The sequence below is a fragment of the Heptranchias perlo genome, chromosome 1 (genome assembly GCF_035084215.1).
Source record: "Heptranchias perlo isolate sHepPer1 chromosome 1, sHepPer1.hap1, whole genome shotgun sequence".
NCBI lineage: Eukaryota > Metazoa > Chordata > Chondrichthyes > Hexanchiformes > Hexanchidae > Heptranchias > Heptranchias perlo.
The window spans coordinates 127,232,613-127,245,037 of record NC_090325.1 but is presented as its reverse complement, the minus strand read 5'-3'; the positions used below and the strand labels follow the sequence as shown (position 1 = coordinate 127,245,037).

The 12,425-nt window shown below is 47.0% G+C and overlaps 1 protein-coding gene across 18 annotated transcripts in view; it reads right to left on the bottom strand.

Annotated features, from left to right (window-relative positions):
- LOC137325831 (calcium/calmodulin-dependent protein kinase type II delta chain) overlaps positions 1-12,425 on the bottom strand; it is a 419,005-nt gene that overhangs the window by 160,900 nt on the left and 245,680 nt on the right. The window contains exon 1 of one of the 18 annotated variants that reach the window (XM_067990951.1): positions 3,211-3,227. The exons of the other annotated variants lie outside the window; for them this stretch is intronic. The gene's annotated coding sequence lies outside the window, so the exon portion shown is untranslated. Of the gene's footprint in view, positions 1-3,210; positions 3,228-12,425 lie in introns of those variants that run through there. 18 annotated transcript variants of the gene reach the window in all.

Here is a 12,425-nt window from a genome sequence, read left to right as displayed (position 1 = left end):
ATTAGTTTAACGTCTCTGCCCTCCCTCCCCCTCCCCCCCTTTCCTTTATCCCCCTTCCCTCCTCACCCTTTCCTCTCGCTCCCACTCCTTCCCTCTATCCCCCTCCTTCCTTCTTTCTCCCTCCCTCTCTCCCCCCAAATGCCTCGCTTCCCTCTCTCCCTTTCCTCTCACTCCCTCTCTTTCCTCTCTCCCTTCCCCCTCCCTCTCTCACTCCCACTTCCCTCCCTCTCCTTCCCTCCACCCAACCGCCTCCCTTCCCTCTTCCCCCTAACCCTCTCCCTACCCTCTCTCCCCTCCCCTCCTTCTCTCTCACTCCACCTTCTCTCCTCCCTCTCTCTCTCCCCAACCCCCTCCTTACCCTCTCTCCCATTCTCCCTTCCTTCCTCCCTTTCCTCTATCTCCCTCTCTCTCCCTACCCTCTCTCCCCCTCCTCCTCCTTCCCTCTCTCCCCTTCCCTCTCACTCCCCTCTATCCTTCCTCGTCCCTTCCTCCTTTCTCCCCCTCACCTTCCCTCCATTTCATCCTTCCGTCTCTTCCTTCTACCCCCTCTCATGCTGCTGCGACTCCTCCCCTTCCCATGTTACTGTCTTTTATGGCAGACGAGACAATATAGGTGATCAATCAACTAGATCCATATCTTTTCTGGAGCCAAGGAAACTGCTTTTGGGGTTGCCAGAGGCTGTGCCAATGGAGGCAAAAAGAATTACCCGAGCGTTGGTCAGTGACATAAATACTTTGGGCACTAGACTGGTTTTCGTTTATAGGGTCGACAGTGAACCAGAAACAGGACCCAAAGGTGGGCTGATTTATGACTGAAGCTGGAGGTTGTTGTGGATTGTCTTCCTCCCCTTCCACCCACCTTGTCACTGGCCATGCAAGCTAAAGAATGTCACTTAAAAATAAATCAGACTAAAAAAAAGTCCAATTAGAACTCAATTTTTAAAAATTCATTCATGGGATGTGGGCGTCGCTGGCAAGGCCAGCATTTATTGCCCATCCCTAATTGCCCTCGAGAAGGTGGTGGTGAGCCGCCTTCTTGAACCGCTGCAGTCCGTGTGGTGAAGGTTCTCCCACAGTGCTGTTAGGAAGGGAGTTCCAGGATTTTGACCCAGCGACGATGAAGGAACGGCGATATATTTCCAATTATACCAACAAATGTTGGTTAGTATTTGAAAAGGCAGATTAATGTTTTGGGTGGAGACTCTATCAGATAATTCTTTTTTCATCTCAGATGCTGGTGCAGATTTGACACTAGATTAATTAGGTAGCATATAGTTCCATTGTCTAGTACAATGTCAGGGCCCCAAACTGAACTTTTCCACAGGGTCCCCGCAAGGCAAATACCACCATTGTACAGAAACAGAAATAACAGGTTCAAAATGACAGTAAATGTGCTATAATACCAAATTCTGCTGTGATAATCAGTGGTTAAATTGTGGTTTGAAAAGTCCTGTGGTAATTTATATAATTGATAGCAATTTAATTGGATTGAAGGCAAAATTTATGCAGGAAAAATATTCTTTTCCAAATTGAAGATTCTAATCTCTGCTAGGTGAGCTGACTCACACCACAAGGAAAGAAATAATAATTTCTCAACATAATTAGACTGGGTGTATTAACATAAAAGGTGAATACAGACCAGCTCATCAATTTTATTAATTCAGTGTCAGCCACTGACAATTTTCACGCACTTGTTTTCAATTAATGGCAATTCAACAAACTAGGTTTCTAACTACATCAATAATTTAACCTCAGGCAATTAAAAGAACACCTCAATACAACAAACAGATACATTTTACACAAAGGACATTCATCCACAGTTAATTAAGTGCCATAAATATTCAATGAGTCACTAGACCTCATCACCCATGCAGTGAGGGAAAATGGCCAGCTTGGTTGTTGCAAACAAGGCCTTTTATGGCAGACGAGACAATATACGATATCAATCAACTAGATGCATATCTTTTCCGGAGCTAAGGAAACTACTTTTGGGGTTGCCAGAGGCTATGCCAATAGAGGCAATAAGAATTACCCGAGAATTGGTCAGTGACATAGATTCTTTGGGCACTAGACTGGTTTTTGTTTATAGGGACGACACTGAACCAGAAGCAGGACATAAAGGTGGGCTGATTTATGACTGAAGCTGGAGGTGGTTGTGTGGAGCCTCAAGATTGTCTTCCTTCCCTTCCACCCACCTTGTCACTGGCCATGCAAGCTAAGTGTAACATGGCTTCACAGATTGATTTAAGCGAGAGTCCTCCCAAGCATTCCCCATGCTTGGAGTGTACAAGTGCTTTTGCACTGTGCAAAGAACAAATCAAGCCTTAATTTTGCACCATTTTACAAGGTAGATAAATTGAAAAGGGGTAATTACACAGTTCAATCCTTGTAATCAGAAGGAAATTGGTTTTCCAAGTTGTAGCTGTCTGGTTTTGCAGTGAAAACAGTTCATAGAACTAAAATCATGAGTCGATGAAATCTATACTGTAGTGTCAACCAATTTCACACCCAACTGCATTATCAGTCTGCCAAACCATAGTTAAATGCATGACTCTGAGCTCAAAGTAGCCATTAGATGACTTTGCAAACTTATCCTGTATGGTTATATTCCGCTTTGCAACTTTACAGTGAACAATGATGCAGAAAAACAAAGTAAAGCATAAAGTAACGGCACTCATCTCAAAAGATTGGCAAGGCCCTTTGGGAGGGTAGTTGTATACTGACAAGACTGGTTTTCGTTTATAGGGACAAGACTGATTTGGAGGAAAGTCTTCATTTGGTCTTGTTTTGGATCACTTTTTCCACTTATTAGATATATTGGCCCAGGCTTTTGTCCTCCTCAATTGGGACCTGTCTCTGGTGGGACAGGACCTCTGTCCTCCCCAGAGATGCCCTGCTGACCCTGGCCATATATAGGAGGAAGAACGGGGCAGAGAGTTGCTTTGGCAGGTCTCAGGTGCCAGCCTCAGCAGGAGAGGGGGGTGGCTGACGAGCTGCCTACAGAAATGTTTTTTTCCTGAAAATTGTAAGTTTTGGCATTGGGGCCTGTGCATGGCTGTGGTCTGAAAGTGCTAACACAGGCCCCTCTTCTCTTGTTACCTCAAGGCCCCTCTGCCGACCTTTGAACACTTAATTTCCATGGTCTACCCTGCATCCAGCATTCTAACTGGGCAAATGTAGAAAACACAATGGAAGCCATAGTTCCCTCACCTGCATCAAATTTACATCCATCCATCCACATCTGGATAGATTTATTCTGGCCCGCTGGAACTCACTCCTGGAAAACAGAAGAGGTTAGGACATGGCAGAGCACGTCCTCAAGTAGCTTTCATCCCCATCTGTCCCAAATCCACTGAAAAATATCAGTTAGAATTGGAAGCAGCAGTTGAATAAGCTTGGTGACGGGGGAAAAACAAATGCCATTTGAAAATATAATTTGCAGTTAATACGTTAGCACCCAGAGTGCATTTGATAAACTGCACAATTCTTTATACAAATTTTGGAGTGAAGATTTTGTTACTTTCATTATACCTCAACAATCACATTGTTGGTGAATGTATACTATCATGGATTATGCAGTTCTTCTTGGGTTGTTGAAGGTTAATTCCTTCAGAAGGTTTCCATCCACTATTCCAGATTGCTTTCGATAATGCTAATGTATCTGATGACGGTCTGAGATACCAGATCGAAACGTCCTTCAGAAACTATCCTTCAACATTGAAGATAGAAAGAAATCAGAAGCCATGGAAAATAATCCATTATCTGCCTTCCAAAAACAGTACACTTCTATAAATTTGTCATGGGATTAATTGAAATTTGCACAATGCACAAACACACTGTAAATATTACAACATTAAGAACAGCAGGTTGTGGAAGCTGGGTACAACCCAATTACGAGCACACCAGTAACAGCATAAAGCAGCAACACAAAATTGACATTCCAGTACCTGTCACAGGCCATTGAACCACAAATTAAGACTGCCTTCAAGTTATTAAAATGCATGGCCGGTCTGTACATATCCCCAAATATGTTAACTTTAAACCTCTCTAGTGTGATTTTCAAGACATGAAGCAAAATCCACTTCACATGAAGGTTTTTTAAAAGATCATCTCATCCTTTTTTGTGGTAGAAGCCAGTGGTGAACTATTGAATAATAAATTTATCCCAAAAGAGTAACGGTCTAAATAATTGATTTTTCCATCAACCCAAGGGATAAGTTTCACATTTAAGAGCCTGGCATTACCTATCTTATGTAAAATATAAAATTTCGCAGATAGACAGCAGAGTGACAACAAAATATAATCTCAGCATTCAGATGTGCAAAAACGCTTAGGCCCTGAAATTCCACGGGCCATGATCCCGGCACTTCCACCAAGATCAACCTGTCAGGGGCCTCCAGCACCCACTGCTGGAGTACGTGGGCTTGGCAGAGTGCAACTGATTAGCATGTGGCTGTCTGCCGCCTGCACTACTAGGGCACACTTCAGATGTGGGAGAACCTTCACCACACGGACTGCAGCGGTTCAAGAAGGCAGCTCACCACCACCTTCTCAAGGGCAATTACGGATGGGCAATAAATGCTGGCCTTGCCAGCGACGCCCACATCCCATGAACGAATAAAAAAAAGATGCCTGCCTGCCCTAAGATGCTGCAAAATGCAATGTTGGTGGCCTGGCCAGAGGCTAGAGCTACCCCCAGAAATGCCAGACTGTGTCTGCAGCACAGTTTCTTGCTAATGGGCCTCTGTAAAAAAAAACACTGCCATAATTTCAGTGACCCAGGCCTGGACCTCAAATGTGGGTCCTACCTTCTGCCATCTTTGAGGCCAGTACACCTCTTCCTTCTGAGTGTACTGGCCGATGATTTCCCAAGCAGAGTATCCCAGACTAGGGCTGGGAAACTCCTGGCTTTGGGAAGCCCACCACCCCCACCCCTCCACATCAGTGGCCTTGTTTAGGGTGGACACGGTCTCCAAACAAGGCCACAGGAAATATGCAGGCACCGTCAGGACCCAGTGTATCCAATGTCCCAACCTGTTTTTCAGCCCTTTTGCTACACTTCCAGTGCACCCATGCCCGACTCTGGCGGAACAGCCATGGAATTTCAGCCTGTTAATGATTCAACTAATTACCAAGTCATCTGAAGTAGCTCCTTCTGCTGGTTTTTCAAGTATCTACTCATCTACGGATCTAAAGGTTAAAAACTTAACTATTCATCTCCATTGAATGAAAATGTGGTAAGTTTTCAGATTGTAGTTTGGGATAAAGCATTTTGAACACCAGCATTACATTTTGGGTCTTTTTAAAACTTCTTAATCTAAACTATTTCAGCTCTCATAATAAAATACTCTCACAAGTGAGTCCCAAGTCTCAAACCTTTAAACCCAAGTAAGGTTTCAGTAGTGCACCCATGTAATGAACAGCTAACCCTGACTAGCAATTGCTTTTAGGTACAGAACTATGTTATGCCTCCATAAAATCTCACTTCAGTCTTTGAAAGTGGTTGTGTTGCAGCAGGCCTCATTTAAATTTTAAACTATCAAGCATATTTATTAAACAATGAACAAGCAAATTATCTAAGAGACATAAAACAGATATTTACAGCAGGAAGTTGTTTATCAAACTCAAGTAGAGAAAATAATAAAAAGATGAGAACTAACCTATTATAAATTACTTTTAATATACACACAAGGGGCTCAATTTCAGGAGGCAATTGTGGATGCGTTGGGGGTGGGGGGGCTCCGAAAATCACGCAAATCCCGTTCGGATTCGGAAGCCGACTCCAACCCGTCGACTTCCGAGTCTCTCAGGGAACCACCTGTGTGCGTGCGGGCCACCCGAAAACGGAAGTCCCGCCGGCTTTAATTGCAGTTAAAGAGCCAAATGTACCTCATTGAGGTACTTAAGGCACTTTACCTGAGACAGATGAAGTAATTGTAACGATTTTTAACTTACCTGGGCGGCTTGCCAACTGCTTCTGATTCACGCCTGGTGAAACCAGACATGAAGGGACAGATCAGGGAAAAAGAAACTAAATAAATTACATAAAACACATAGAAGGAAGTTAAAAAACAAAATGAACCTACTTTGCACCTTGCTCTGATGTCCGATATCACCCTCTCCGATCGTCCCCTCTTCACCCCCCCACAATGTCCTCCCGATGTCCACCTCTTCACCCATCCGATGTCCTCCCGATCTTCCCTTCTCCCCGCAACCCCCCCAATGTCCCCCTCGATCTTCCCCTCGTCACCCCCTCCCCGGTCTTCCATTCCAGCACTGGATGGCGTCTTGCTCTCTCTTTCTCTTCCCCCCCCCCCACATTGCGTTGCAGCTCCTGACGGCAGCCAGCCTGTCAATCAGACTGGCTGCCGGGCGCGAAACCCAGAAAGGACGTTAATTATCAGCAATCAACAAACGATTGCGTTGGAAACGGTAAGTTTTGTTCATGCGGGTACCTTCACCAACATTGCAAAATCGACCCCAATATTTCCTTGTCTGTAAGAGAACTTCCAACAGACCCCGATTCAAAATAAATGACTTTCTTCAATCCTGGGACAAGTTACCAGATCAGCCTAGCTTTTGAATATCTGATCTCTCTAATTCAAAAAGGAAATGTTAGTCAAATACAAACTGAACCAATCACAAAGTCTTTATATTTTTGTTTGATCCCAAACCAGTGAAGCTTCTTGGGACATTTTACTATGTTAAAGGTGCTATATAAATGCAAGTTATATATATTTGAAAATTGCGTTAGATTCCCTCTCAAGTCATGGAGACCACAACAACAAACCTTACAACAATGTTTCTGGACAGGCCTGGCCCAAAACCCTCGCACTAACTGGTTATCAAAGTCCCTGCATAAATATGGAGTTTTAAAGGGGCAGCCACTAAACAAAAACCTAGACAAAATACGTCCTTTTTGTCACAACCAGCTAAAAGCTGTACAGATATTTATTAAGTAAAACAAGGGGGGTAATTTTAATCCCCAAGAACGAATGGGCTGTAAAAATAGTTGATCCCGACTCTAACGCGCCCACTTCCGGGTTTAACCCAGGTGTGTTTGGATGCATGCACGTGCAAAACAAAAACCCGCAAGTCCCGTCCCCACTTAAAGCCAGCGGGCCGATACTTAAAGGGGCAACGTACCTCACCGCGATAGTTGAGGCACTTAATTTTTTGTGTATTGGAAATTTAACCTTACCTGTTTGGGTTTCCCATCGCTTCTGATTCATGTCAGGTGAAAACAGGAGGGAAGGGCTGGATCCATAAGTTGAGTGCCTTTAATGCACTGCTTGTGGGCTAGGAAGAGCAGGGGTGCTTCATCCAAGCCCAACAAGCTCACCTGGCGTGATCGGACAACCCCCCTCCCCCTCCAACCAATCTTCTCCAAGGCCCACCCGGTGTCGTCCACGTTCCCCCACCCCGCCAGCACCACCCCTCCAAACGATTTTTTCCACGGTCCACAATCACTCGCTCCCTCCTTCCCCCCTCTCCAATTCGCGACTCCTTTCCCTCCCGACCGGCAACCAGCCTGTCAATCTGGCTGCCTGGCACGTGGGAAACCTGGAAGCACAAATACTTACCTTTAATTGAGTTGCGTTTGCAGATTGCGACGCTCTCATTTGGCTTCCGGGTTCACCACGTGATTATCTATGGACACACAGGGATCCCAGCTCCGAGCTAAAATCATGCCCAAGGCTTTTGAAAAATCTTACGAAAAAACTACACATACCAATGGTGTAATTATGGGCATGATTTTAAAAGGGCGGCGGAATGGCATTGGGGTGGGGTGAACAGGAGTGCGGGTAACACGAATAATAAAAGATTACCGTTCCCCACGCAATCGCAACTTAATTGGTGGCCTTTAACCTTGATTCTGGGTTTGGCGTCCGAAAGCTGCGCAGCGGGCAGACTGCGTACCCACATGACCTACTGTCAGCTGGAGCGTCTAGATTTAAAGGGCCACTGTGCCAATGGATTTTGCTGAAGCAAGGAGCAAGTAGACACAATGGAGCAGCATAGGAGCAAGGCAGCTCCAAGATTCAGCGAAACCTCACTTGAGGTGTTGCTGGCCAGGGTGAGGAGGAGAAGGGAACTATTTTACCTGGCCGACAGAAGGTAGTGCCCTGCCTCTGCCACCAAGAAGGCCTGGCTCAAGGTGGTGGAGGAGGTCACCAGCAGGAGCAACATATCCCACCACTACCACTCACCCAAATCCTGATCCAATGTGATGTCTCTGTCTGATACTCACCCTCTGATGCACCTCTTTCATGGTCAGCCTCACCCAAAGCAATGCATTCATAGGCTGACCACTTCAACCTCATCAACACGTCTGTACTTTCTTCCCTTGTCGAAGAAGAGAACGCAAAATGCATGCGAGAGGGTGAGGACTGGAGGGGGGTGGGGGGCCACAACAAATAGTTGTTCTCACAGACGCGGAGGAGGCGGCCCTGGAGATCAGCTGCACCCACGAGTGCCTGTCCGTCGGGGACGCCGAGACTGGCACCCCTCAAACTTCTGGTGACACAACTTTAACATTCATCACACACAACATAAATTGATGTTACTATGCTTGCAATGTTGAACACTTCAACTCAGTATGCTCATCGCAACATGACACATCTGTGATGATGCTTAATATTGCCTTCTGTTCTCTTACAGACCCTTCAATGACCACAGTGACAGCAGAGGGCGATTCCTCAAAGGAGCTCCTGGCATCTGAGGGTGCACCATCACCTTAGTGAGCCATCCACCAGTGCAGATACTCACACCTCGGTGGGTACTAGTAGTCAGTCAGTTGGGTTGGCACCTGGTGAGACACCACACACAAGTGAGCACGAGAAGACACTGGTGGCAGGGGCAGCTGTGCAGAGTCCGCGTCGGTGGGCGCACTCCTCTCCAGGTTCTGCTCAGCTGGACACAGATGCTGAACCCCGGGGGTCATCCTTTAAAAGGAGAACGATCGAGGGATAGCAGCACGTTTGTGAGTTACTGGAACAGGTGCCACGCACACTCTCCACAATGGCTTAGAGGATGGAGGAGTCCAACTCCTGCATTAGTGGAACGGTGGCACAGGTACGTGAGGGAATCTCTGAGATAGTGTCGCAGGTAAGTGCGAAAACGTCTGAGATAGTATCGCAGGTAAGTGCGGGAATGTCTGCAATAGGGAGAAAGCTAGCCTCCATTGGCTTTCAAGCACGTCTCACAAATAAGTCCATTCAGGCCCTGACAATGGCCGTTCAGACTCACGGTGAACAACATTCTGCCGCCTTGAACAGGCAGACAGAAACTTTACAAATGGGCTTACAAAGCATCATACATGTCCTCCAAACTGTTCGCCAGCAGGGTGGTAGGAGTGATGTGGGCCTGGCCCAGGAGAGGGATGATGGCGAAAGAGGTGAGGTGAGAGGGACTGCCCTTGACATCAAGGCAGTATATGACCAAGTGTGGCACCAAGGAGCCCTAGTAAAATTGAAGTCAATGGGAATCAGGGGGAAAACTCTCCAGTGGCTGGAGTCATACCAAGCACAAAGGTTGTTGGAGGCCAATCATCTCAGCCCCAGGACATTGTTGCAGGAGTTCCTCAGGGCAATGTCCTAGGCCTAACCATCTTCAGCTGCTTCATCAAAGACCTTCCCTCCATTATAAGGTCAGAAATGGGGATGTTCGCTGATGATTGCACAGTGTTCAGTTCCATTCGAAACCCCTCAAATAATGAAGTAGTCCGAGCCCGCATGCAGCAAGACCTGGACAACATCCAGGCTTGGGCTCATAAGTGGCAAGTAACATTCGTGCCAGACAAGGACGATCTCCAACAAGAGAGAGTCTAACTACCTCCCCTTGACATTCAACGGCATTACCATCGCCGAATCCCCCACCATCAACATCCTGGGGGTCACCATTGACCAGAAACTTAACTGGACCAGCCATATAAATACTGTGGCTGCAAGGGCAGGTCAGAGGCTGGGTATTCTGTGGCGAGTGACTCACCTCCTGATTCCCCAAAGCCTCTATTAATAAAGCCCAGGATCCCATACTCAGTTGTAAAATCTCGCTAAAAAAAGTCATAATAAGAATAAAACTGGACGGACCACCCAGCATCGGACCACTAGGCACCGGACACGACCAAGGCAAACCAAGCCCAGTCGACCCTGCAAAGTCCTCCTCACTAACATATGGGGACTTGTGCCAAAATTGGGAGAGCTGTCCCACAGACTAGTCAAGCAACAGCCTGACATAGCCATACTCACAGAATCATACCTTTCAGCTAACATCTCACAATCTTCCATCACCATCCCTGGGCATGTCCTGTCCCACCGGCAGGATAGTACGACCAGAGGCGGCGGTACAGTGATATAGTCAGGAGGGAATGGCCCTGGGAGTCCTCAACATTGACTCCGGACCCCATGAACTCTCATGGCATCAGGTCAAACATGGGCAAGGAAACCTCCTGCTGATTACCACCTACTGCCCTCCCTCAGCTGATGAATCAGTCTTCCGCCATGTTGAACACCACTTGGAGGAAGCACTGAGGGTAGCAAGGGCACAGAATGTACTCTGGGTGGGGGACTTCAATGTCCATCACCAAGAGTGGCTCGGTAGCACCACTACTGACCGAGCTGACCAAGTCCTGAAGGACATAGCTGCTAGACTGGGCCTGTGGCAGGTAGTGAGCGATCCAACACAAGGGAAAATCTTACTTGACCTCGTCATCACCAATCTACGTGTCGCAAATGCATCTGTCCATGACAGTATTGGTAGAGTGACCAGCACACAGTCCTCGTGGAGATGAAGTCCCATCTTCGCTCTGAAGATACCATCCAACGTGTTGTGTGGCACTACCACCGTGCTAAATGGGATAGATTCAGAACAGATCTAGCAGCTCAAAACTGGGCATCCATGAGGTGCTGTGGGCCATCAGCAGCAGCAGAATTGTATTCCAGCACAATCTGTAACCTCATCGCCCGGTATATTCCTCACTCTACCATTACCAACAAGCCAGGGGATCAACCCTGGTTCAATGAGGAGTTTAGAAGAGCATGCCAGGAGCAGCAACAGGCATACCTAAAAATGAGATGCCAACCTGGTGAAGCGACAACTCAGGACTACATGCATGCTAAACAGCGGAAGTAACATGCTATAGATAGAGCTAAGCGATTCAACAACCAATGGATCAGATCAAAGCCCTGCAGTCCTGCCACATCCAGTCGTGAATGGTGGTGGACAATCAAACAACTAATGGGAGGAGGAGGCTCTGTAAACATCCCCATCCTTAATGATGGCGGAGTCCAGCACATGAGTGCAAAAGACAAGGCTGAAGCGTTTGCAACCATCTTCAGCCAGAAGTGTCGAGTGGATGATCCATCTCGGCCTCCTCCCGATATCCCCACCATCACAGAAGCCAGTCTTCAGCCAATTCGATTCACTCCACGTGATATCAAGAAACGGCTGAGTGCACTGGATACAGCAAAGGCTATGAGCCCCGACAACATCCCGGCCGTAGTGCTGAAGACTTGTGCTCCAGAACTAGCTGCGCCTCTAGCCTAGCTGTTCCAGTACAGTTACAACACTGGCATCTACCCGACAATGTGGAAAATTGCCCAGGTTTGTCCTGTCCACAAAAAGCAGGACAAATCCAATCCAGCCAATTACCGCCCCATCAGTCTACTCTCAATCATCAGCAAAGTGATGGAAGGTGTCATCGACAGTGCTATCAAACGGCACTTACTCACCAATAACCTGCTCACCGATGCTCAGTTTGGGTTCCGCCAGGACCACTCAGCTCCAGATCTCATTACTGCCTTGGTCCAAACATGGACAAAAGAGCTGAATTCCAGTAGTGAAGTGAGAGTGACTGCCCTTGACATCAAGGCAGTATTTGACCGAGTATGGCATCAAGGAGCCCTAGTAAAATTGAAGTCAATACGAATGAGGGGGAAAACTCTCCAGTAGCTGGAGTCATACCAAGCACAAAGAAAGATGGTACTGGTTGTTGGAGGCCAATCATCTCAGCCCCAGGACATTGCTGCAGGAGTTTCTCAGGGCAGTGTCCTAGGCCCAACCATCTTCAGCTACTTCATCAATGACCTTCCCTCCATCATAAGGTCAGAAATGGGGATGTTTGCAGATGATTGCACAGTGTTCAGTTCCATTCGAAACCCCTCAAATAATGAAGCAGTCCGAGCCCGCATGCAGCAAGACCTGGACAACATCCAGGCTTGGGCTCATAAGTGGCAAGTAACATTTGCGCCAGATAAGTGCCAGGCAATGACCATCTCCAACAAGAGAGTCTAGCCACCTCCCCTTGACATTCAACGACATTACCATCGCCGAATCCCCCACCATCAACATCCTGGGGGTCACCATTGACCAGAAACTTAACTGGACCAGCCATATGAATACTGTGGCTACAAGAGCAGGTCAGA